This window comes from Ixodes scapularis, unplaced genomic scaffold (genome assembly GCF_016920785.2).
Source record: "Ixodes scapularis isolate PalLabHiFi unplaced genomic scaffold, ASM1692078v2 PGA_scaffold13__105_contigs__length_92229423, whole genome shotgun sequence".
NCBI lineage: Eukaryota > Metazoa > Arthropoda > Arachnida > Ixodida > Ixodidae > Ixodes > Ixodes scapularis.
The window spans coordinates 56424628-56447783 of NW_024609839.1; the positions used below are offsets into that span (position 1 = coordinate 56424628).

Sequence of the window (23156 nt, forward strand, 5' to 3'; positions counted from 1 at the left end):
TGCATGGAGTAGGGGCGGTAGTTTTTGTTAGCAGTAGGGTAAAATAATAGAATAACTTATCCATTTTTTTTGCGGGCACAGGAGTTTATTTAGGGGGCCACATGACCAGGCGACATGGCTTTGTTTGAATGGTTGGCGGGATGGGCAGCGGCGTTGTTAAGAATAGACACTGGGGGAGAGCGGCATATAGGTTCGCCCATTTTATTTATCGAGTAGATATTGTCATGGGTGGTGACCAGAAACCAATAAATAAACAGGAAGAAATAAACGTTTAATGTGGCGAACGTGTGCCAAAAATAAAAGGGTACAAAAGATAAGAACAGAGCGTCTCGGGCGTCGAAGTCGGCGTAACAGCAGAGTCGAACGCAGGGGCGAGACTGACTGCAGATCAGCACGCCGAGTCCCTTATGTACGCGCGCTGGGTTCTGGAACAATCGGCCTAGATTGTTCGGCGACTGGAACATTCGGAACTCGATCATACGAGAATGTTCTCGAACACACTATACTTCGTTTCAGCTTCGGTCCGAGCGCGGCCGATGTTATGAACCAGAGGGCCAATTAAACAGCGAAACAGGTACAACGTCATGCCGTGCTCTTTGCAGTTTATAGGACCAGCCGATATTCGCCGTGTCTCTGTGCGTACTCCTCAGCCGGCTAGTCTTATCAGGCACAGGGAACACGCCATGACGCTGCGCTTTTTGCGCTGTTTGATTGACCCTTCGGCTCATAACATCGGCCGCGCTCGGACCGAAGCTGAAATGAAGTATAGAACCCAATGTTGAAAGAACAAATAAAAGAGCATTCCACTGACTGGAATCGAACCCGGACTTTCCGCGCGTCAGTCAAGCACGGTAACCACTCGGCCACGCACGCGGTCGCTCGCCGACGAGCGTGGCGATATAGCGTAAAAAGGGGGAATATCGGCTAGATTTGAGCAGCAGACCATGTGGTGTGGCACGTGTTAGAGTTGTGTGCCGAATTGGGTTGGGCTCCATAAGTAGGGAAGATGGGCAAAGAAGAACGTTTAGGTACAGTGCGGAAAGTGTCCGATCTGGGTTAATATGTCGGAAACTAGGTTCGAGTGCTGAGGCAGGGGAATTTCTATGCAGGCTGTGCGTCTTACAGGTGCGTCTAGAGAGGATGGACACCGAGAGCACGACAATGGTAATACGGATTGTAGAAGTGGAGAACAACCGAGAAGGGAAAGAGACGAGCGATAGGTGCTGGAGGAGAGGCTGAAGAACGTAGAGGGGAGTCGGACAGAGACGATCGCCCTGAACGACGTAATGGCGGAGAGGCAGAGAAGCGAGATGACAATGCGCAGTCTGTCACCAGCGCTGGGGACGGGGATGGGGACGACGACGGCAGCGTTAGACAAAGCTATGCGGGGGCGCTGACGCAGAACAGTTAGAAGAATAGAAGGGAGATAACGCGGTGAACCAGACAGGGCAGTTGGCGGGTTGGGGGGGGGGGGGGGGAGGGGTTGACTGGGAGCGGGCCCAAGTGAGGAAAAGAGGGTCCTGGCAATGGGAAGTCCAAACGTGAACAGGTTCGAGGCAGGTCTCGGTTGGAAGGTAGAGGAAGATGAGAGGGTCATAGTGCAGGCGTACCCAAGTGCCTGCATTGGGAAGGTTATGGACGGGTCGAAGACCAACTTATGGGACAGCATGGGCGGGCAGAGCAGTGTGGTGGTACACGGTGGGCTGAACAATGTTTTGCAGGGAAGAGAACAGAACCTGGAGAGACAAATCGAAGCCGGGGTGCGCAAACTGAGGGCGACGGCTGGAGGGGTCCAAATCGTTATGTACTATCGGGGAAAAATGAAATGCGAACAGAGGAGCGCGTGGCTCGCGGTACAGGCTGCGCCGCCTGGAAGTGAGCCTAGGATCGAGGGTGCGTGGCCTACTCCGACGTGTTCACGCCCCTCCCTCTGCGCTCCTGAAGCTTCAGCAGTGCGCCTCTTAGTGCGCTGAAAGCTATCACAGCTATCTTTGCTGGCTCAGCGCGTGCGGTGGAAAGAAGCTCGCCGCACTCGCCGGGCAGGCTAAGATAGCGGTGACAGCTTTCAGCGCACTGAGAGGCACACTGCCGAAGCTGGGGGAGCGCCAATCGAGGGGCGTGAACACATCGAAGTAGGCCACGCACCCTCGCCCCTAGGTTCACTTCCAGGCGGCGCAGCCTGTACCGCGAGCCACACGCTCCTCTGTTCGCATTTCATTTTTCCCCGATAGTACACTGTTAAAAAAAAGCCGTTATATTACAGAACCGTACTGCGCTAACTCATGATGCCAGACATTATCTGTAACCCTCCGTAATACCACCAAAGCCGTAGCTGACAGTTTACATTATCATTTCTGTACAGCAGACACACAGCAATAGAAGCGCAGTACGCAAGTACAGGACTAAAGCCGCAAACTTAGCTCGAGATATCCAAGCCGTCGAGTGTTCAGACGGTATTGAAGGCGTAAGGGAAGGGTACGGTTTCAGTCCCGTATTTTCATACTGCACTTCCATTGCCGTATTGTAACGGTAACAGTTCAGTTACCGTACCCTTCCCTTACGCCTTCAATACCGTCGGAACGCTTGACGGCTTGCATACCTCAAGTTTAGTTTGCAGCTTTAATCCCGTACTTGCTTACTGCACTTCTATCGCTGTGTGCTCGCTGTACGGTAACAATAATGTGAACTCTCAGCTACGGCCTTTTAGTATTACGGAGGGTTACAGATAACGTCTGGCATCATGAGTTAGCGCAGTACAGTTCCGTAATATAACGACAAATCCTTATAAACAAGTGTAGTGTGTCTGAAAAAAGGGACAAGACAAAACGGAGGCAGTTTTGAAATTGAAGAACTATATTGTAAACCGTAAAAGAACATAATTATAAAGAAACCTTCATGGCATCCGATCGATCATCAGATGAGCTGAAAATAAAACATTCATATTCAGATGACTGAAAAGGCTACGGGAGGACCACAACCACTTGCACAAATTGCAGAGGCGCACGCACATGAAGTCACAAAAACCTGTACAGGGGGGGCCTCCAAAGCTCACAGAGCGATGCTCTAAGCCTCTGGTAGCAGCGCGCAAAAACACAAGGACAAAGGGAGGAAATGCACAAGGCGAGCGCTGAACTTCAACTAAATGGTTAATGAAAAGGAAACACCGAAGTCCTGTGCATTCGCCCCTTTGTCCGTGTGTTTTTGCATGCTCCTACCAATTGTAATCATGCACCAACTCGCCTGTGCATTGCCACATTGAGCCACTCAGCACCATGACAGATCAAGGTTGCTGCCCTCGACCCCTGTGAATGCAGTGTCGTGCCGCTATTTGCTTTTCTTTTTAATGCAAAACAAGACTGGAAACCTTTTGATACCACATCGCACACATGCCAAATCAAATATGTACTCACACTGTTCCATTTTTTCTCAAAAGCAGCAAGATCTGTGGCGGCTTTGATTGCTCTTGCCCGAGCTCCTTTCGACCTCCCGGCCTCCTGTCGTGACCCATCATGTTGTTTGATACCAACTTGGTATCTGAAACGAATAGCAGATTGGCCCATAAGTATTTGGTCAGAAACCAGACAAGTGAAAAAAAATTGCAGTGAAGGATTTGGGATCAGTACTTGCTGATATTTTACACGCACAACTAATGTCGAAAGCCCCAAGCTTTGCCACCAAAGTCACATAGGTGCACAGTTCAAAAGTATAAGTGTGTTGAAGGTTCCTAAAATAACAATTAAGCCATAACAAGCTGAGCAAAACCTACATTTAGGCCAGCAGACTGTGCACTGTGCACTTAAAGAAAATATGTCAAGGTACAAATTCATGCCTAGATTTTGAGGAAAATAAAACAATGAGGGAACAACAAAAAAAATATTGTAATAATGTGTCATTTTTCTGCAAGAGGAGAAAATCTGGCACTCAAGGCTTCCCTCACTCAGATGCGATGGGGATACAGAACTCGGAATATTTCAGAAGTTATAAGCCCCATGTGGCACATCTTAAAGGGCAACTCCGCTTCATTTTTGGTTTTGAAAAAACAATGCAGTCCTCTTCAGTATCGCCTAGGAAGACCACACGTCAAATATTACGACGCAGCTTTGTCTAAATGTTTCTTAAACGGTCCGGCAAACTTTGCAACTCGCCAAGTTGCCGAAATCGGCTGACTCGAGCGGGCGAATTCAGGGGCAACCAACAGCGCAGTCAAGGCTACGGCATGGGCGGAGCCAACATTGAGCTAAACGCCATCTACATGACCCCCTTTTGCTTGTTTTTACTTCTCCGATCGAGCGTAGCGCGTGACGTCAGCAACGTTGCCTCTCGGCGCTCAGCGGTGTCCACGTGATTGACGTACGCGCCTGCGCAGTGCACTTCTTGGGAGCAGACCAACCGCCCGCCGTGGTCCCGCCGTTACCGCCGTCTTCCGCGTCAAAACCACCGTCGTCGTCTCACCGTTTGTGATTATTGCCTCTCGGAGTTTCGTCCACACTATGGACACCACGTGCGCAGAGTCCCAGACTTATGCCGCAGTTGTGCAGACGTCATCGAATGCCGTAGACACCAAAACGTGGCGAAGAGTGCGGTGCAGACGACACTCGCGCCTGCCGCACGCCCGCCCGCCCCCATCCCGCCCGTCGTTGGGCCGGGGATCACGTGACCTCTCGTACCACGTGATGGCCATGTACTTGGCGGCCCGAGGCCAATGTTGCCGGACGGAGCCGAAGTTTCGGTTTCGATTTCCACTCGTGTTTAAAATTAGATTTAAAAATATATATCCCATTTTTCGCGACGCAAAAGACGTAGTGTCTTTTACTAGGGCTTTTTAATTCGAAATCACTCATTATCCCGAAATCTTCGGAATTGAGCGGAATCGCCCTTTAAGGGGTAGGATTCATATAATGCAACTTTTAGACCTACAAAACACTAAAAACATGTTGATTTAAAAAGATATTGAACAGACAGCGATGTAATTGATTTGAGTCATTTGGGAGAAGCTTTGGAAGCAAAAAAAAAGTAAATTTTATAGCAGCGACATAAACAGAAGAACAAGTACATACTTTGCGCCAGGGATGGGCAGTACTTCAAATACAAGTATTTGAACTACGTATTTCAAATACTTTGTGTACTTTGCATTTGTATTTAATTAAAAATTCTGTAATGTATTTGAAGTGTGTATTCAAATACTAAAACGTGTGTATTTCAAATACAATTGTAATTAAATACAATTTTGTGGGTGAAAATACATCCCTCAAATTTATTGTCACTGTCCAGAGCAGGAAGAAAACTACGTTCTGCACCGAATGCAGTGTCTCTCAATCAAGCACAAGCGTTTAGTGACTTTGTAATTATGGCGCTAGACCAGGGAAAGAATAGTGACGAAATCGACCTTCAGAGGCAGACTGGCTAAATAAGTGACGGTGACAACTTGTGATGCTTTCCAGCCTGATTTCCATCCATACTTTTGCCTCGAACATTCTAAATGCGCGGGTCATCCAGATGTTTGTAACTGGGGCGAGTTGCAACAATAAAAAAATCTGTAGCTAGTGCTGCGCGTCTTGGTCGTCTCGGTTCTTTGATTGTCTATACCAAAAATGTAATCAACAACAACAAAAAAAAACTGCTTGAAGCTCTGTACTTTTTTCACCTATTACGTCCAAGCTGATTACATTTTTTTTTGTAATTATATTTGTATTACGTTACTAGAGCCTCGAGCACTAACTCCCGAGTGTGCGATGCAAAATTAAAATGAGATACCCAGAAACCTGTTGCAGGTGCCCTGAAGTGGCTGACGCAAATTTTAAGGAATGTATTTGGAAAAGTATTTGGAAGAGACCAACTACATTTGGTTGTATTTGTATCTTGTACTTAAATAATTTTTTGCAAAAGTAATTAGATTTGTAATTAAATTTGTATTTCGATACATATTTGCATGTATTTTGCCCATCCCTGCTTCGTGCTTATTTCTTTTATTACAATACAGCATTAAAATTTGTCTGTTGTCCTACACAGTCACGAAGCAATTCCTCCTCTGCATCTCTACTCGTAATTAAGCAAGCACTCATTTGCATAATTAGTATTGCAGACAGTTGAATGACCTAAAATACTCAACTAGCTGTTAATGATTGCTTAAAAGTACCAGACATGGCAAACGGAATGTTGTAAGAGAATCATTCTCTTTTTTTAGGAAGCCACATTTTGGCCAGCCACTGTCGAAAGAACATACGATTGATAAACATGTATAAAGACGAGAAAAAGGTATTCAGGTACAAAATCAAACGTGAACCACATGCTACTAAAACATGAAGAAATAAAGCTTCAAAAAGTTGTGAAAAGGTTGTATATCAGTCAAATTTAGTTATGAATTAGAGATCATCTGCACATATCACTTCTAGGCACTTTTAGAGTGATACAGAATAGTGTGGTGCAGTAAAGAAACTCTTAAATAAATAACTAGCTGAGTATATTAAACATATTTTGAGGCTCCAATTTGTTTCCAGCCAAAAATAATTTAATGATGTATACTGCTTATGACTCTGCCTTCTAACTGAATGCCAAATAGAATTATAAGTAAATGACACATTCAGTAAAGATAAAACAATAGGAATAGTAGATATATTGACATATTTATTTGTGATTTCTGGGATAGGATCAAACATAGTCACATTGTAACATTAGGTGAAATTTTTAAATCTAATTATTATGCAAAATATAACAACCTTTAAAGTAACTGAAGAGTGTTTCGGTAAAATTCACAGACCACAGAAAGAACAAAACATACCCGGACGAAGGACGACAAACATTTCTTTTAATTAACAACATGAATGAGCTTAAAAGCACTTCCTTCAATTCAGACCGCCAAGGAAATTGAGAGAAAGGGAGGCAGAAAGAGAGAAAGGTAAGTGTCAAATATTGTAAAGAAGGAAATAAGAAAAAGAGTGAAGTAACAGCATGAGTTACAATTCTAACTTTACTTTCCTTTTTATCTTCCTGCCTCCCTTTCTCTCCATTTTCTTGGCAGTCTGAATTGCACGGAGTGCTCTTAAGTTCATTCCTGTTGTTCTTAGTTGAAAGAAATGTTTGTCGTCTCCTTCGTCCCGAGCACGTTTTATTCATTCTGTGGTCCAAGAATACAACACCCTATTGCGGTTTAATAATGGACTCTGAAATTAAGCTTGGAAATGTGGGTACCCTATTGGAAAACCCCAATATAAACAGCGTATTATGGATATTGGTAAACAATATCTTTTTATTGTATTGCAATACAATATAGACAGTGTATTGGAAAACATTACATTTACTGTATTGTATTACAATAAGGATTTGTTATGGGATTCCAATATCCATAATACGCTGAAAATATTGGAATCCAATACCGTATAAACCCTTATTGGATCCCCATGTGTCGTATGGGGATCCAATAAGGGTTTACGATTCCAATATACTCAGCGTATTATGGATATTTGAATCCAATATATTATATCGGCTACCAATAAAACTATATATGAGTTGGAATATCACGTTTAGCGCAACATTTCTCTGCAACGCAGTCTCTTCTTGTGTGTATTTCTGAGTAATAAATTTAAAAAAAATGTTGCTGTTGTCAAATTGTGAATAAAGAAGCAAAACACTGGACTTATCCATTCCAAATATATTTAACATATTCCTGAACTGGAGGATCTGGCATTTACTGCAAAAGAAAGTTAATTGTTTAGGACTCTCATTCAAAAACTTGATGTTTGAAAACAGAATGTGAAATCCTCACCTTAATGAAAACAGCACCTGCTAGTTGTAGCCATATAGAAACTGCAAAATAAAAATTTCTGATTAGTTTGCGACAAGTAGCAATCCTTCACCAAGCCGGATAGATTCAAAATTATGTCTGCGTTTGATTGTGGAAAAATAAGCTTCAATGCCACTGCCACAGGTCATTCTGAGCTCGGTCAATGAAATATATGTATCCGCTCGTCTGGCTTCACTATTCTTGCTTCGCACCTAACTAGAGTATCTGGAATGCTCACCTTTGAGGAAAAACGAACTGGTGCTTGCTTGCTTGTAGGCCGTGGAAACTGAAAGAGAGATTTGCGGTTAGTTGCGTCCAAGTAGCAGTTACTTTGAGTACCCACAAAAAGTACACCAAGTCTGAAAGATTCAAAATTACATGCGCGAGACATAGATATCCTCTTGCGACGTAACTGGGCACGTGTCAATGTCGCCCGCTTGTATTACAGAAAAATAAGCTTAAATGCAGGAGCTCCCAGTCGTTCTGAGCTCCGTCAATTAAAAATGCTGTACCGGTCATATGGCCTCAGTATTCCTGCTTCGGGAATCTGGAATTCTCACTTTTAAAGAAAAGCAAACTGGGACCTGCTGGCTCTTAGGCTGTGGAAACTGCCAGAAAGATTTGCGATTAGCTGCGTCCAAGTATCAATTTCTTTGACCAGCCACCTACAGCACACTAAGCCGGATAAATTCAAAATTACATGTGCGTGACATAATATGCCTCTTGTGACAAAACTGGGCACACGTTTTGTCGCCTACAGCAACACTGAAGCCAGACAGACAAGCAGTACGGCACCTTTAATTGACGGAGCTTAGAACGAGTAGGGACGCTTTCACTGAAGCTTGTTTTCCTGCAATACACACGTGTATTGCAGCAAAACAAGCTTCAGTGAAAGCGTCCCCAGTCGTTCTGTCAATTAAATATGCCGTACCGCTTGTCTGGCTTCAGTATTGCTGCTTCAGAGCAATCTAGAAAATCTAGAATGCTCACCTTTGAACGAGAACGAACTGGCGCCGGCTGGCTTGTGGGCCATGAAAACTGCAAGAGAGGTTTGCGATTAGTTCCGTCCAAGTAACAATTTTTTTGGGTAGCCACCTACAGCACACTCAAAATTACATGCACGGGACACAGATGCCTCATGCGACGGAACTCCCTTCATCCTTGTTTTCTGTTAACTCTGCTCACCTTCACCACTCGCCTCCAATTTCTGCGCTACTTCTTTAATCTCGATTCCCTGGTTCCCAAAGGCCATGCCATGGCTTGCACCAGTAACGGATCTGTCAGCTCTGCGACTGGCGCTATTGTGGCAAAGACGCCACAGCACCTGGCGCTTGATCTGCTCTTTCAATATTTTGAGCACGGCTCAAAACAGGTGGATGGGTGTCTGGTATGCCTTTGCTTATTTGCGGATCGTTCCGAATCAGAGGGTAGGCGCTTCTGCGACCTGGGCGCATGCTCGGTATTTTACAACAGTTGAAACCGAACTCTGCAGGAATCTTGAAACATAACACATGTGCACGCCAAAAGGCATAGCAAATGAAACACCCACCATCTATCTATTTTTGTTTCTTGTCCGGAAGAAGCTGTCGTATAAGTAGCCTGCCTTGCTTAAGCCGTTCCTCCCTAGTGTCCCGGTTGGTCTCGTCCTGATGAATCGTCGGTGGAGACCTGAGGAGCGGTCAACATCAGATTAGACCTTTTTGAGACAGAACCATATACTTGCTGAGAGGAAGTACACCCAAACGAATCTCAGGCATGTCATTTATAGTGCGTTTTAAATTGAGACACATGATGTAAAATGAGACGTCAATACTGACGCACCCCTTTTGCGAACCCAAAATTTTGAAGGCCTTGTCCCCCTTAGCTAGGGGGACAAGGCACATGAATCCCGGCATGTGGATGAAAGTTTTACCTTAACATCCCGACTCAATGCCCATCCCTGAATATTCGACCGCCACACTTTTAGAAAAAAAATTTTTTTTTTAGAAAACACCGAGTCATCTACCACCCCTACAAACGCCTGAACCAAGCATACTCGTACCTTGGCTTGTTTGCTCCGTGCCGCCCCCGAGTTAATTCGGGCTGACAATGTTTTTTTTTTTTCAAATGGAACCCACATTCTTAGTTTTGGTTTGTCTTGTAGAAGCAGGTGGATACTTTTATAAAGCTTCCTCCCTATGCGCTTCCGAGTCAACATTTTTGCAATGGCCAACCCCCGGGCTTTGATTTTGCGCTCCTTGATGAATGCTGAAACTCATATAGGCGGGCAATAGCTAGCCTTGAAAATACTTGCTTTTGGTGGCCGAGAACAAACTCGTGTTCCTGATCGGCAGCCACTTGCTGCCAAGAATTGCTGCACATATCCTAAAGATTAGTCTGACACAGATGCTTTGGCTGGACAGAGACACAAAAGCCTGAAACAAGGCCACTATACAGACAGGAAATAGAGTGTCTGTGAGGAATGAAACAAACAACTCAGATAGGCATCAATCACTCAGCTTCAAAACACTTGCCATGCGCGGCAAAAAACAAACTTCTGGCCTTGATTGGCTGGTTCTTGCCACCAAGACCTGCACGTATAAGAAAGAACCCGGTCTTAATTAAACTTGGGTGCTTTTGCAGAAGAGAGACAACAAAATACTAGTGCAAGACCACTACACATAGGAAATGGCATCCAAAAGGAATGAAACACAAAACTGATATAGGTGGGCAATAGCTCACCTTGAAAATACTTGCTCTTAGTGGCCGAGAACAAACACGTGTTCCTGATTGGCAGCCATTTGCTGCAAAGAATACCTGCAGATATCCTAAAGAACCGAGTCTTAGTCTAACACAGATGCTTTGACTGGACAGAGACACAAAAGCCTGACACAAGACCACTATAAAGACAGGACATAGAGTGTCTGTGAGGAATGAAACACAAAACTCAGATAGGCGTCAATCACTCACCTTGAAAACACTTGCCATGCGCGGCAAAGAGCAAACTTCTGGCCTTGATTGGCTGGTGCTTGCCACCAAGACCTGCATGTATAAGAAAGAACCAGGTCTTAGTCAAACTTGGGTGTTTTGCAGAAGAGAGACAACAAAATACTAATGCAAGACCACTACACATAGGTTATGGCATTCAAGAGGAATGAAATACAAAACTCATATAGGTGGGCAATAGCTCACCTTGAAAACACTTGCTCTCGGTGGCCGAGAACAAACTCGTGTTCCTGATTGGAAGCCATTTGCTGCGAAGAATACCTGTAGATATCCTAAAGAACCCAGTCTTAGTGTAACACAGATGCTTTGGCCGTACAGAATACAAAAGTCTGATACAAACCACAAAAAGCAGGAAATAGTGTCTGCGAGAGATGAAAAAAGACCCAAGTGGAGAGGCTCGTTCTGTTTCACGTTAGTGAGCGAGGTGTGACACACTAGAGCTGTGCAAGCCACAGCTTTACAGCCTGCAAAGCGTGGGAATATCCCTCTCCCTTTGCAGAGCTGGCATTAGCTCACCGAGAAGCTATTGCAAGCACTAGAAAGCCACAGAGTGTGAATAAAAGCGCTTCTGAAAATTAATTAGTGTGTAAATTATGCATCTATATGTTAAAACTTTAAAAAAAGTATATATGTATATATATATATATCTATTTAAATACTAAAAAAGGCAAAAAAGAAAAAAAAATGTTTCCAGGTGGGCTTGCACCCAGAGCTCCACGGCCCTTGAATTCAGTTCCCTAAAGCCCGCTTCAGACGGAACAATTTCGCCCAGCAACTTCATGTCGCAACACCAGCAACACGGGCCGCCCGCGTTCACACGCAGCAATTGAATTGCTACGACTTGCCATCATCATCATGAAATTTCATTTTTTCTTACAGTATTTAGACGCACAGTTATATCCTAAAAACATGTTTTTATATCTTTAAATTGCGCTGAGAATACTAACTCATCTTTTTGAAACAGTTTATTTTCAAAAATGATCCATTTCAAACCAGAACTAAGTCCTCAGTTCTCATCATCACGACCACAGGGGTGTCACATGAAAATGTTGCATTCCTGATTGGCTGCTGCCGCTTCAAACATCTCCGAGTAGTCAAAGTTGCTCGTCCGCTTCGAGCCGGACCCAATCTCAGCAATTCGTGTCGATCTAGGGAAAACTAGGGAACAACCCGCCAGCAGCCGCAAAATTGCTGGAAAGGTTGCCCCGTCTGAAGCGATCCTATACTCTGTTTCATACATAGAGTGCAACGCAGTCAAAGCTAGCGCACTGGTTTGCATTGCTGACCGTGCCTACGTTCGCCCCATAAGATAGTGCGTCCCCTGCAAAAAAGTTTTTAAAAGTCGGAAAATGTGCCTCCTCGGGGCTAGTAACTGATAATGGCGTTATGATTTCAACGGAGCACAAATGTTTTTCAAGAAAAAGGAAAAGATAATGTAAACCACCTTAAATTGTTTTCGTGTTCATCCGTGTGGCAGCCGCTGTGGGTTTTCGGGTTTTGTGGCACTGGCTGGTTTTGAGAAGATGGCATCTTATGCAGCAAGCTCAAGTACCTCTCCTGCTCGGATGTTTTCGAAGATTCGTTGTGCGAAAATCTTGAAAGAGTGCAAGCAGATGATCGCCAATCTGTACGGAAGTATAAGAACACATTCCCCGGAGAATTCGGTCGTGAAGTTCTGGAGACGGCCAGTAACGACACTGGAGTGTGCCCTGTACTGTCGCGAAGTGCAAGGCGCAGTGCCTATCTGGCAAGGTGGCGTCCCCGAAGCAAAGACCTCGCAACGTGAAAGTTTCGAGCACGGGGACCGTCAAGCATGACGAGTTCACACAGAACGCCATTCGCCTGAAGGTGCATCGCAAGTGCTCCGAGAGGGAGATTCCTACCCTTGACAGCTATTTCAAAATGAACTGTACAGGCCACAACTATTGTCGATTAACGTTTTATTATAAATTTTGGGACAAGGCCGCTATCAGGGCGATTCCTCATTCCACGCTGCACGAAAGAAAAATATAACTTGGTGCTGGAGGCAAATAACACTTGCAAAGCGGCAGACCAGATGGTAGAAATCTGGCCTCTCGGCGACTTATAAATAAAAATCAAGAAGGAGGAACTGAAATATGCACTTCGTCAATGCGCACAATCTTGCACGAAAGGTATGTCTAAAAAAACAAAGGAAAAAAAAAAACCAAAAAGCTTTGCGCGTAAAAAGGGTTCAAACCACAGCCACTGAGACGTCAATATCGCCAGAGCAGCGCCTTCTACCACTCGTCCACGAAACGCGCGGAGTAACACTTTTTCTACTTTTTCAAACGCACCACTTTAGTACCTTTGACAGCGTTGCACGCTAAGTATGAAACAGAGTATAAGACACCCTATTGTCTGGTACAGAGACAATTTATGAACGCTTGGGTGTTTAAACGATCTACTACACATTTTAGAGAAATAAAAAAAAAACATTGGGTGTTTAAACGTTGTACTACCCCTTTTTCAATAGAAAAAAGCAACAATAAAAAAAACACATTTCAGAAGAAAAGGTTAAGGAAAGGGAATGTACCATTATGTTCAGTGAAGTTTGGTGACAAGACTCGGGACTCGAGCAGGAATGCAGTTATCCTTGGTGTGACCTTATGAGACTGTCTTGCTGCCTTTGCTGGGGTTTATCTAACTGAAGTACCTGTACGAAAAATAGAACACAAGTGCATAACACTCATTATTCACAAGAAAATTTGTCAATGTCCAAAATGACCCATGAAGAAAATTATGCGAGGAATTTTCAGGCTGCATTGGCCGAGTCACCTCTCGTGGCCAATGTTTCATAGCAACTTTAATTGTAGTGAACAGTTATAGGGTATATTACGAACAAAGTGCAATTTGGTTTTGTAGGAAACTATAACACACAAAACGACACTTGAATGCAGTATGTTGAGGTACCTCTAAACAAACTCCAGGGTTTCATGGCGCCTCCTTCAGATACCTGATGTTGAACATGAAATATGTGCACCAAGGAGTGAACACACAGCGACTTCAGATTTGTCTCTAACACCAGCGACATGTCGACAAGGAGTGCAACGTGTAGAAGGTCGTCTAGAAGTGTGCCAAGGTGAAAAAGCAAGATGTAACGATATCAGAATAAGATCACACCAACGAGGCACCATTGTGGTGAGACAACCTACGATGAAGAGACAGTAATCGGGAGTCAACCGACGTACGGCCGCGATTTACTTTGCGGCGACTAAAATAAAACATGGCAAAAAAAAAAAATTAAAAATTATAAAACGCGTTTTTTTTTTTTTACCTTATTCTTTGAGCGCAGCCGGTAGCAGAGCAGTTGGGCGGCGTCACGAAAATCTGACAGACTCGCTAGCTGTTCTCAACTTCGTACGGCGCCAGTCGGCACCACAGATGAATGGTCGGCACTCTTAGTCTACCAGGGAAAAAAAAGGTACGAGCTCAGAGCCCAGCGTCGATCGCGACTTTCGTAAAGAGAAGCTCCGGTAACACTTCGGCGACTCGCGAGCGTTAAACAACGCCTCTTCGAACGAGCCCACGAATCCAACACGTCGAACGGTTTGCGCCGGTAAGCACGCTGGGAGCCAGGGGGCTGGAGGTTCAATATCCGAAAGAGACGAGGCGCTGGTTTCTACGTCTATTTCGCACATGAGATAACAAGCCGAGTGATAGCTAGCCGAGTGTAAACACTGACTGAAGTTACATCAGAGTACACGCAGTCGAAATGACGTCTGCAACAGAGCACAGCCAGACGCTTTCAGCAGGGGACGCATGCGTTCAAATAAGCTGCGATTTCAAATCATCATGTCTCCCTTCTGTCCATCAGTGTTCACTTTGATCTGTGTATACCAAAGCACTCAATGCTGCAAGTAATAAAGTCGTCTATACGTACCTTTCGAAGCGATTGAAAGTGCGTTGGTTTCACTTGGAACCCACAAGCAAAGTGCGCGACGAACTTGACGAGCCGTTATCCGTCGGTCCCGCCATCGCCGCTGTCTCGCCGGCTTGGCGCGGTCGCGGTCGCTGCGCAATGGCGCAATCGCGTAATCTCGGGCTAGGCTTGGCTGGATCGGCGGATTCGGCCACTCGGCAGCTCGCTCAGCCGCTTGTCTGGCTCGATGGGCTACTCGCGGCTTGCTCGGCTCGCCTCCCTTCGGAATTCGAACTGCCTCCGAAGCTCGAGCGCTCGAGCTTTCGCGCGCGCGGGTTGACGATGGAAATTTTTCTCATAAAACGAGTCTGTAACGTATCGTTTGATGGCGCAAATGCACGTATTTTTCCCGTCGTTTTTTACAGTGTGTGAATCTAGCGAAACAGGCGACGAAGAGTGGTGGGTGAAATGTGCTCGTGTGTGGTCGTGGATTTTGTGTACGACGTAGCATTACCCAGAAAGGTGGGTCAATATAGATAAATGTGCGGGTAAGAAGCACGTGACCTGTCAAGCCCATTAATCCTCATTATTTTGTCGTGCGAACTGACATTGTCACGTATCGCGTTCGATTTGGGTTCCAACATCGGTAACCTAACTTTTGTTGCATTAAAACTGCAATAAACATTTGTTTGAAAACGATCACTCCAATGAGCACGTCGTTATTGGGTTTTCTCATTGAAAGGTAGGTCGCGGGTGTCCCAGCTAGTTATTCTGAATGGTTTGGTGGTTGTCTAGCATTTCAAGCGCTCGAGGCTGTCTGTACTGTGTGCCGTACGTACACTTGCGCTTTCGATCAATGTGAATGTGTTTGCAACGCGGAACGTTTGTGTTCTGTGTGTATCCACCTCCAATATCGTTCTCTCTCGTATTGCCGTATGGTAACTCCTGCTGTTCTACAATATCATTCACGCGATGTCGTATATGTGGGCGTACCGATATCCACATGTTGCTTCACGGGCGATCAATAATGTGTTACGTATCCTCTTAGTCCGCGGTATATGCCGACGTAATTCATGTTGGTAACTTGGAATTCGTTCTGAGATTTATCCACGCGATATTGTATTCTCCTTTGGGCCCGTGATCGACGACCGATATTTATATATCGTGTGGCCGCGCAGTATGTCCATGTCGGTCACCAATATGCACGCGGTGTCGTATTCTATTCCAATAACCGTAAGTTCTGTCGGGATATTGTGCTTCGATATCGTGTTGTATACCAATAACCGCAAGTTATATCGGGATATTGTGCTCCAATATCCTGTTGTATACCGATAACCACATACTATATCGGGATATTGTGCTCCGATATGAATTCCCATCGTGCGTATTGGGTTAATCGGATAACAATAAGTTTTTATTGGTTTCCATCAACTTCATTGGAATACAATATTTCCAATAAGCCGAGTTCATATTGGCCTTTTTCAATAGGGTAGCCAGGGACAAATTAAAGGGCAACTCTACTCAATTTAAAAAATTTCAAGATAGTGGATGACCTTACTTTGAAAAGCACTCATGAACAACTCTACATTGTTTCACGAAAAGTAGACTATTGTTTGTGCAACTTTGCTATTTATAACTCAAGTCGCAAATTGAGACCGAAACTTCGGCAAAGGGCAAGCAGCGACGTCAGTTGCATGCACACTCACGTCCATGGCAGATGCATGATTACGTGATTTACCCCACTCACTGGGTCAACTCTAGGTAGTGTTGTCTGAACTGACTGGACATGTGATGGCGTTGAAAGAGAAAAAAGCCGGTGTATACAACAGACATCAACATGACGTCACATCTGAAGGAAGTGCCAAAGTTGGCTAGCCTGCACATCGCTCGCTAAAATTAGCAGATTAGCGCTTGTCAAACTTTGAGGGTCCAATTTTATATACAGAAAGATTTCAGTTGTAGCCTTCCTAGATCATTATAAAGAGAACTAATCGTTTTCTCAGCCAAAATTCAGCAGAGTTGCTCTTTATTGCCTCTCATGAGGCTCAAAATTATGAAGGAAATAAACCATACCGCTGAATGAACTCAAGTGTGGTTCCCGCACCTTTGGCATACTGGATGTTTAAACAATAATAAAGGCCGAAAAGGAGCTCCACAGCTTGCAGAAAGCCCACATCTTCCACCATCACCTCATGGTCCACAAACAGCTGGCAGCTGCATTCGAAAAGTGAGCGGCCTAGGAAAGAAACAAGCGATTAATGTAATTAATGCGGAGAAAATGTGTTAGTATCAGATGTATCAACCTATCTAGTCAAGTGACCAGAAAAGTCATGCGACCGACACCACTACGACGGCTTTTTCTCTAATAGGGCTTTTAACGCTCACGCATTAAATGAAGAAAAAAATACCATTGTCATATTCACATCTGGAAACTTCTATAGAGGTATTACCAACAAGGACACTGAATAGGTAGGCACACTGATATAGGATTGTGACGCATATCTGAGATCTGAGACTGAGATGCATCACAATCACAGATAAGGCACACCTTATATGCCAAGCCAAATAAGGGTCGCACTAAATAGTGTTGAGCTACCATACCCAGTAATGACATTAAGTTGTGCAAAGTGCTCCTGAAGGCTTGAACAAAACAAAAAAATTTGCATATGAGCATGTGGAATCAAACACTTTTTGTTGAGTTTGTGAACAGAATCAGTAGCATGGAAGTCTGATGCCAACGCGCAATGCCAGTCGTCGGTTTCGTTTAAATCGCTTTAGCTAGAAATTAAATGACCGGAGACCGCATGCGACCACACATTCTACGAGCAGAAAATTTGGCTGTTCGGGTTGGACAAGACACAGAATGCAGGCCCAAACAATCAAATGCCTCATAGGCACCTGCTGTTTGGGCTGTATGCCGTTTTGTGGCACCTGCGCTCACAAACCAAAATAAAAACTTCTCTTTTTCTTGCTGGATCAATCAAGCATTGATTGTCGAAGTATGGTATAATACCAGGACATGTGCTTTACATTGGTGCTTGATAAGGCTGCCGAAACCAAACAATGTGGTCGTCCATCTAGCTCTGGTCAAAATCGGCACACCACCCTTTGGTTACACCACTGCAGTATTCCAGCACTCTGGTTACACCACTGCAGTATTCCAGCACTCTGGTTACACCACTACAGTATCCCACTACAATTGAGTCACTAGGAGCCATCTGCACTGACCCTTCTTCTCTCTCTCACTCTCAAAATGGCACTACCCACGATAAAACGGTCTAGGTTGTTGTTCCGAAATTCAACACAAATTAAAAAAGAAAGCACCTTCAAGAATACAAAGCATGCAAGGAAGAGACATATGAAGCTCACCCAGTGCAACAATTACAGGAGTAGCAGGCAGACTGTTACGAAACTCCTCTGTGATTTCTGTTGTCACCTAAGAAAAGTCAGAAAACATGTGTGGTTAATTGAGAAATGCACGAAATGCTAGTGAAGGTACCATACATCTATGGGTCTATATTTATTCCCACAGAATGTAGAACTGTGGGACACAAGCAAGACGACGTAAGGCGGATCGCAAAGAATGATGCCCGAAGAACTTATCGCGGCCGGCGACTTTACCGCAGATGCACGAATATGGGGATACAAGCGAGACAATGACAGAGAGTGCAATGTCTTCACACCCGCCAAGCAGGTCAATCTATGAATTCTCAAAGAAAAACAGACTGCCATTCGCATTGGCAAACGTCGCACTGAGAACGACACCACAAGGCTTGACATGGGCCATACACAACATCCAAGCCCGAGTGCGAACTGCTCCGACGCCTTGGGAAGCAAGCACCTACCCGTCGAAATAGAATTAATGACAGAAAGACACCACAACAATAAATGACAGATCAGCTTCATTAACCTAGCACCTGAAAAAGTGTCTAGGTGAGCGAATAATGAAAGCCACATCCACTCAGAAGTACCAAGCCAAACAAGACGACCCAGACCCCGACCTTCATCTCCTCAACTTGTGTGCTATCAGACTGCAAGCCCAACAGTGTTACAGGAGAAATAGGGACTGAAAACTCCAAGCCAATTTCAATGCAACCACGGTGAAGATAAAAAAATACACCCAGAAGCTCCGTAAAGAACTGAGATGCAAGCTCCGAGATAACACACGACGAGTGTGGGGCACATTCAAAGGACTCTGGCAGGAAGGCCGACAACTTTAAATCCACTGCTTCCTGGTACACCAAACCATTCCCAAGTAAATAAAACAGCGTCTGCCGCCGCATGCGAGTTCCTGTCTTCCCTTATCCTTGCTATCCTTGGTGACAACAGCGCCGCCTTCATTGAAAAAGACACAAAGGATCCCCTATTCTCCCAGGAAGCCAAACAACAGGCCCACTGAAAACACCTCACGGCTCTACTCAAAGAAGACTTAGACCCACTCCCAGATGGTAATTATACCAGGTGGGAAGAGGTTCGCCTGAAAAGACAACGGACCCACACCACTATGGTTTCCAAGGAAACAGCAAAATGTAACACCCACAAGAACATGGTGCATAAGCCGCCATACACAGGAAAAAGACAAGAGCCTATGCGCCCACTGCGAGGTCACAGTCTCAGAAGCGCGCTCCTGGTACTGCCCACACATGCAAGAACCCCAAACCTTGAAAGAGTTTGTTAATCCCACGGGTATTCGGGAATACCAAAAGGCTATTCTCCATTCACCCCTCACTTATGTAAAAGAGGTTCGTCTCACCCACTTTATTTTCATCTCACCCTTATTTCCTTTAACCCTTCATCCCACCTACAGGAGATAGCGTTTGCTGAGATTAAAGGATGCGGTTCCTGTTATTTTCTCACTAATAAGGACATTTTTAACTACAAACATTTGTTGTCCTAACGCTCAATAATAACTAAAAAACAACGTTAAATAAGCAGCAATGTATCTGCTGATATCTGTCACAAAGCCTCATTGTTACACCTGCGGGACAAGGAAGTTGCTAATATTAAAAACAAATGATCCTAACTTAGGAGTCGAAGTGGAAGTACAAACGTTTGTCACTAGTTAATTCTCTAGCATAATTTTTTTGTTAACTCTAACACTCGATCCCAAAAATGCAAAACATCATCTGAACCCATTAGAAGCAAGTGGTACAAGAGTGGGTGCCCACCGCCGCTCCCCCTTTGGTTTAGTGAAATATTTATGTAGAACATACTATAAGATGACCCAGCCTAGAGTTGCATATCTTCCCATTGCACTCTAATGTGAAGTATAATAAGTTGAGCCACCTCCGCCAGGAAAAGATTAAGGAAGGTTTGGCTCCTCGTAGAGCAATAGTAATTTCACTTTTTACGTGCTCATTATCAGCATTGTCGTCAGATACCAAGAAAGCGTTCACAAAGATTTTGCAGACAATTCTGAAAAAGTGGGGGGATGGTCGCTCAGAAAGCGAAACTGCAGAAAGAGTACAAGGCATTGCTCCAATGGTTAAAAATCACTAGGTAGGCGCCTATTCGGACATAGGTGCATGACCGGTATGTTACGGTATACAGGAAGACTGATATAACTGAAAATTTCAAAAAATGAAGAAAAGTTCAGTATTTCCAGATGCATAGTTTCTCAGTGACATGCTGACTGCCTGTGTGAGACTTCCAGGAAGTTATTTTCAACAAGGTCATGAGGATGTGTCTTTGGAAACAAATAGCCGGGTTATTATGAATGCTCCTACCTGATGCAACTGGAAGAGCTCTCCGAGGTTTTCTTGAAAGTAGGATGCAAGCAATGGGAGGAGGCAGACAGCTGCTGCGTTTTGATCTTTGAACACGGCCTCGGCCTTGTTGATTTTGAGGCTCCACTCGAGCACAGCATCATTTTTGGGGCTTGAACGTAGGAATGTCACGAGGAGGAGGACATCTTTGGGCAGGCTCAATTTTCCGTCCAGACAGACACCTGTAAGCCTTAAAAAATTCATGTTGTCACTGACTCCTCATATCCAAAATCGTTGTAATCAAAATACCTTTCTGCAAAAAGCAAAATATTGAAGGAAAGAAATCTGCAAGGACCACTGTATGGTGAAAGTAGCAATCGTATTCGTCGTTCAAAGCACCTTTTTATGAGCATAATAGTGTATGTTTGTTTTAGGAGTGAGTGACTCTTGCAAAGAACTGAACATATTCTGCCTTTTTAAAAAGGTATATTTGTGCAAAAAGATTTTCAAGCACACATGCCAGGAAAAACTTTGAAACTGCTGCAAGTTTCCAATTTGCCTTCTTTTTATATTCACTCAGTTATGTGTGCCTCCATGCTGCAGCGCTGAAATGTTTCTTGCCCTCTACCACATGCTATTGTGACTGCTCTACCAGAACATTGAAGCCATAGTTACATTTATAGTTAATGATATTCCCCACATTCTAATTGCTTACTCACGCTGCCCTAGTCCATATGCAACTAAAACAGTGGCCACCAAGCCCGAGCATTATAATGGTTAATAATAAAAGGAACACTTTTTTGTCAAATTTGCAGCTCCCATTGCCGTCAATTCTATAACTATAGCTTTGGATTTTTCGACACCCTGTAAATAACTCTAAACCTGAGTAAACTCATGGACAAATATTTATGAAAATTATACCTATGGAAGTGATCAAGAAGGTGCTCCCTCAAAAACAGAAGTGGCCACGCTCGTTTGACATCCAATGCTGAATATGGAGGCTCTGACGAATTTATGAACGTCCTGATGTGGGGGTAGCACTCAGCCATGGGCTTTGTTTGAAGGCAAATGTTTTGTTCACATGTCGACTTCAATGCCTCGTCCAATAGAAACTTTCTTGAGGCTTCCACTTCATGAAGTGAAGAACTCGTAGTAGCTGGCTGCCAGTTCACACAACCGTAAGCTGATCGAGATGTCTGCTTCTTTAGCTTGATGGTTCCACCAGTGAGCGCTTCCGCAAGGCGTTTGCATCCTCTTCTGTTGTTTTCTATCCTGTTCTCTATTTTGTAGGCCAGGCCTACAGAAGAAACTGACGTAGCTGAGCAGGAAGTGGGGTCCCCAAGTGCCCCAGGGTACTTGTCAACAAGGTAACTGGCAGCACTCCTTATTTCACGTGCAGATGGTCTAGCCTTGACTTTTTGACAGGCCGCGGCAGCCATGCGCACAACTTCTTGTCGGTCAGTCGGATTAAGTTGAGTCCCCTCTTGCAATGCTTTCATGACGTCTTTGCTAAGGCTGCTCCAGGGAAACTGAACTTGTGAACCAAAAGGCACATCGACACCTTCATGTTGTGTTGATGTTACATCTCCCTGCTGACCTGAAAACGAAGTGCAAAACATCATTCCAAAAGAGGCAGAGACAAAGAAAAGAATAGTGATAATAAAATAACAGTGCAGCACCATATTCAGTTTAAACTTAGGGGAACATTTCTTTTGGCTGTGGTATTTCAAAATACAATGCGACAGTAACTGAAGGAGGTCGACATCCAAACTTCGGGCCACCAAGATGCTCTACCACAGAGCAACGATGCAAAGCAATGGAGCTTGAGGGAGGTACACATAAAAGACATGGTATTTATGTAATCATATCAAAAGTAGGAAAAGTGCTTGTTTTGTTCTCTTCTTGTGCATCTGAGTTCTGTCAGAAAAGACCAATAAGCTAACTTTTTATGTCTTTCATGTGTTCGCTTACAAAACACAATGAGCACAGTACCTATAGGTTTTCCAATTTCTCGAAAGAAAATACCAGCTCACTTTTCTGGACAGTAGACTTATTCTAGAATATTAATAAATATTGTTATTATATTGTGTAACTAAAATTCCAAGCAAAATAATCCAAGTGCATTTCTTTGTAGTTTGTGGTTACAGTCTTTGAAACTTCTAACTATGCCATCGAAGTGTTACGTTTGAAGCCAAAACTCTATACTGCACGTCTGTTGCTAATTGCCTGCATAATAAATAAAGACTAATTGGCAGAAACTTTGCTAGGGAACCTTTATCAATTAAATAAGTTCTTTTTTTCCGTTCTATGAAATTAGGTGTTTCGAAGTTATTTTTCATTTCTCATATTACGTTATAATTTGCTTCACATTTGCTTTTAACTGAAAAATTACTACTCCCCATTCCTAAAGTAAATTCAAGCTTGGACTTGCCTGACACCCGAGAATCTGTTGTTGCAATGAAGGTGTAAGTAGCATCCTCAGGTGACTGATTCAAACAATTGAAAGCTTCGTCGTCCACCTCCGTTCCATCCAGCATGTGTACTTGGAAACAGGGTATGTTATTTTGAGAATAAGAATGGCTAAGTACATAATTTCAACTGCTGAAATTATTTTACAAACCTTGATGTCTCCATTGCAGCATATACCGAACTCTATGGCCTTTTTCTTTATGGCGTCGAAAGTGGCAACCACTGCCAGTTTCTTTATTGTTTTATCAAGGCTCCAGATCTTGACTATCATCTGAAAAACAGTGAACGTACAAATGCAAAGTTTATGTTATGTGCTACAAAACAATTGTAATTTAGA

General features: G+C 44.0%; 1 pseudogene; it reads right to left on the reverse strand.

Moving 5' to 3' along the window:
* Window positions 1–3224: 3224 nt before the first annotated feature.
* LOC121048430 lies at window positions 3225–22887 on the reverse strand (annotated as a pseudogene).
* Window positions 22888–23156: the final 269 nt, after the last annotated feature.